The sequence below is a fragment of the Eimeria mitis genome, genomic scaffold (assembly GCF_000499745.2).
Source record: "Eimeria mitis Houghton genomic scaffold, Emh_scaff1308, whole genome shotgun sequence".
Classification (NCBI taxonomy): domain Eukaryota; phylum Apicomplexa; class Conoidasida; order Eucoccidiorida; family Eimeriidae; genus Eimeria; species Eimeria mitis.
The window spans coordinates 7583-12439 of NW_013568700.1; positions in this window are offsets into that span (position 1 = coordinate 7583).

Sequence of the window (4857 nt, forward strand, 5' to 3'; positions counted from 1 at the left end):
GTATATATATTTATATATATATATATATATATATATAGAGATGGAGATGGAGATGTAGATGTATCATAGGCATAGGAAACGTAGATAACATGTTAGTCAGGTGCTGCTGCTGCTGTTGCTGCTGTTGCTGTATGAGGGGAGGCGGAGCGACAGGAAAAAGAACAATAGTATTTAGAATAATAAATGAGAGTAAATAATATTAATAATATTTTTTGATGCAAAAGAAATAAATAAAAAGAAAACCAGCGGGGGGATGAATAAGAGAACAAGAACAAGGTGCATATGCAGTGTTATATTACAGCAAACGATGCAAACGAACAAACAAAAAACAGAGAAGAACAAGAAGAAGAAGAACAAGTATGAAGAGAATAAGAACAGCAGCAAATGCCATTGAAAGCAGAAAACAAACAGCGGGCAACACACAATATATTAACTTTATAAACACACAGAAAGAAGTAGCTTATGCTGGGGATCTATAAGCCTCACCTTCTGTTACATCTTCTGCAGTATCTCCGCTAAGCAGAGAAACATTTGCATCACCTGTATCTCTTGGTATTTTTTTTGTCTTTTGAGTCGATGTGTTTACATCTTCATGTGCATTTACCTTTGCATCCTTGGTGTTAGCTGCATCTGTGTTCTTTCTAGACGCATTTATTTCTTCCTTTTTCTGTTTGTTTTCTCCTGCATGCGCTGGAGCAACTGTAGATGACTGAGAAGAAGCTGAATTCACAGATGTTACACTGCATAGCACCAAAACGGCGAGTGAGAATGCAGCAACAGCCCCTATAGCGGTACCTCTGATCCTCATTTTCTCGATATTTTCTTCTTAATATTGAGAAATAATGAAGTTCAAATAAACTTCAATGAAATATTTCCGCTGATTACGCGGAAAAAACTACAAAAAAAGGGGGCGAAGCACCCACGATCCGCTGGCTAGTGCGTGTGTTTCAAGGAAAACTACGGGGAATGAGGGGAAGAAATTGTTGCAGAAAGTCAAGGAAATTATATTTAAATAGATTTCTGAATTTTTAACCTTTAAATGCAAGAAATATGCGCCGGCACTGAAGCCGCATCTCAGTTGCAGCCAACATTGTATAGAGGTGGCTTATAGGGCTAGTAGCAGCGCCGATGCCCAACCTTGTTGAAGAAAGCAATAAAAATAGAAACACGAATTCAATTAAAATTAAAATTTACTCTTTTTTTTATTTATTTACTTTTTAAACACAAAAACTTTATGACATTGACTACTCAGTCACTAACAACCGCAGCTTTTCAACAGGCCTCAACCATCATACAATACATCGAAACTGGAATCATCAGAGTGAGTTCATGTTTTTTCATGGCGCAATACTGCTTTTATTGTTTTTGTGTTTAGTTTCTTTTCTCAATTGAGAAACAGAAAGCACAGATGCAGTCGCGCCCAATGAAGTTAGAAATCTCGCTGTGTGCGGCACACTGGGTGGCTGTGTCGGTGCTGCCTCAGACGAGCAACGAAGCAGAAAAACACAGAAATATGCAAAAAATATGTAATTTTAGTTTATTCAAATCAATTTAAAAAACAAGAGACAAATGCCAACTCAAAGAGGAGGTCTCTATTGTTGATCTTACCTCATGTTATAGGGGAATGCCACGGCGCTAGTACTCCAGCTGTAGCATAACATAGCTGTGTGCAGTTATTTTTAATGAATATAATTGTTACTTTAAAGCAAACTAATTTAATATAGGACGAACCGAGTTACACATCGGCTTGCATCAAGTGGCTTAGAAGAACTGCACATCTGAAGAGAAAGCTGTACACGTTCATGTTTCTGCTGCATTCTATACGAGTGCAACTTGCATACACCGTGAGAATGTGAAATATACGCCGACTGAAACACCAGGAGGGTCACTTCTTAACCACCCCAGAGCTAGAATACACACTGGGTCTAGAACCCTCAACTAGCGCTTTCTATGGTTCTCCTACACGGGCTAGCCCACTGGCTATGGGGGTGGGCATCCAACTGCCCAAAGGAAATAAGCTGAGTTTCTGTGTCATGTCATTGACTGTTGAGAACAGTGTTTCCCTCAAGTGTATGGAGAAAACGTCATTCAAAAAAATTATGCTGAAAAAATACGTATATGTTTTATATTACACTAAAAAATGGAATGCTACTCCCAATCGAAGTAGAAAAACGTTCATTTCTTGCAATTTATAGACGAAAATATGACACTGAAACGATCCATAGAAAGCACAGCAACCACTGCATAAGGAGAAAACCTCCAGAGGCCATGTTAAGCTTTTGCTCAACGTCTCGGTCTGCGGCCTCTACAGCAAGTACTGCTGGAACACCTCCCTCGAAGAGTTATTTATTATTCTCTCTCACCACACAACTAAAAGCAAAAGGAGAAGTTACAACAGGCGCGGATGTGATGAGTGTTTTACTTGCTGCAATATGCACAGAGTCCACTGGCGAGCTGTTTGCGTCATCAGGCGGCTACATTTGGTCGTGTTTAGGTGTATGCTTGTTCTACCGCTACTGCTGGATCGATAGTTTCAACGGTATCCTTCACTCTCGTACTCTTGAGACCCCAATCCTGCATTGATTCATCATCTGCTAGCTGCCAGTTCCGCACAGAAGGCGTAGAATCTCCCTCTGTATACGAGTAACCCAGCTGCTCCCCGTCTGTGTCAGCGAGAGGCCTCCAAAATGCCCCTTTAGTAGAATGCCTGGATTTACGGTGATGGCTTATGCTCAAGGCTAGCAAGGCAATGGTGCACACCAGCAGAACCAGAGAAGCTTTCTTCGCTTGCATCCTCAAGGGATCGAAGGTCTTTGTGTCTTCTTCATCATCTGAATCTTTTACAGTCGTACCAACGAGTTCACTCGATTCTGCATCCAAGTGTTTCTCTGTATACACAAGCAGTCAGTAGCATACATGTAGGCAAATGTCTCAGCAACACAGTAACCATGTTTCCTCCGTATTTCACTAGAGAGAGCAACGAACACAGTAAAAGTTAGAATAACAAACACAAGAACAAGCAAAGACGAAAACTGTCGTGCATCAACAAACATCTATGAATGTATCATATAAGCATAAATATGGAAATATTGCAGTAATACTGAAATAAGGAGTTAAAAGTTTCCCAATTCTGCCACGTTTCCACAGCAGACCTGGTGAAGCCTGAGATGAATTCTCCGTGAGAGTTTCTCCCCTCGCAGCTTCCTCAGAACGAACCAACTCCAGCAGTCGCTGACTATAACTACCCCAGCCAACGTAATGGCTGTTGAAGTGGCTTCCTGCAGGCACCGATTCGAGCCACTTCTTCGGTGCCCCGCACGCCTATATATCGTAGAATATTTAACCACACAAAGAAAAAGAAAATGAAATTCAGATATTCAGCTTCCCCTGTCGCAGCGCTCAACACGGAGAACCCACTACTGCCATAGCATAGAACAATGAAAACTCTCTATGGGGTATATCCTGTTCTAACAGAAGAGTCAACGAGAGAATAAGAGAAACGAAACACTCTCACAGCCTGCACTACGTGGCCCCGCTTAGTTTCAGATGCACTATAACACTAAGCTTTCGCTTACTTTATAAAGTCTATCTGTATGCTCTGCAGGAATGTTTGTATCCTGTCTCCCGCAAAGAAATAAAGTTGGCATCTTCAAGTTCCCAACTTTTTCAATGTTTGACATGCGGGTTCTCTGATTAAAAAAAAAAAAAAAAAAAGAAAAAAAATTAAATATGTTATAGAATAGTAGCGACTATCCCGGTCCCTACAAACACTTTCTTCTATCTATTCCTTGTTGTATGCTTGTGTATACCTTTGCTGCGTTGCACTCCAGCAAGCAAGGAAAAGGAAATACAGTATGCATTCAGTATCACACATATAACGTGTAGATGCATATCTCAAAGAAATTCATTCATTTCCATCGCAGAGGAGATTAGATAACCACGTTTTTTTATTCTGTTGAATACTCCCCTTTTCTAGTGTTGTTTCTGGGGCGAAATTTCTGTATGTGTATATATATAAATATATATATATAAATATATATAAAATATATAACAGCAAGTACAAAAGGTATTCGCACTGACCTGTATAAACTGCAGCATCCATGTAAGTGGACGCAGCTGAGGAAATGCATCCCGTATAATATCTTTTAACGAAGTGAAGGCGTTCTCCACAACCAAGCCTTTTATCTGTAGGAACATGAGGGCCCCAGAAGCATAAATACAAGAGCTAACAAAGTAAAGAACAAAGAAGTTTCGCTGCATCGTCGAGATACAAAGCTGCGTATAGTACAAACCCGTTGAAAATAAAATAAAATTTTATCTATGAAACGCCAACAAAAACTTTGTAGTGTTGGGGCTTCCCCAGAAGCAAACAAAAGAAAACACAGGCAACCGTTGGTTGCAGCAGCAACAGAAACACCAGCAACTGCAGCAGAGTCGAGTGCAGCAACAAACACATTGGCGATGCTCGCACTATAAAAAATAATTTTTGTATATGCACACCTCGTTGCCCCTGCGGCTAGCAAGATCTATTGCTACGGCGCCACCCAAGCTGTGACCCAATACGAATACTTCCTTGTTGTTGATGGTTTTATTGTTTAAAACGAAATCTAAGGCAGCATCAGCGTCGCGGTATACACCCTGCTCTGTCGGTGACCCTTCACTGCGCCCAAACCTGCACAACAAGAAAATTATATACTCGCAAAGAAAGCTGAAACGTAGATGATGATACAAAGGAAACACATAATGTACCTATAATATAGAAATACATAAAGGGAAGAAGAATGCATATGCTTGTGCTTTTAAGCGTATATATATATATATATATATATATATATATATATATATATATATATATAT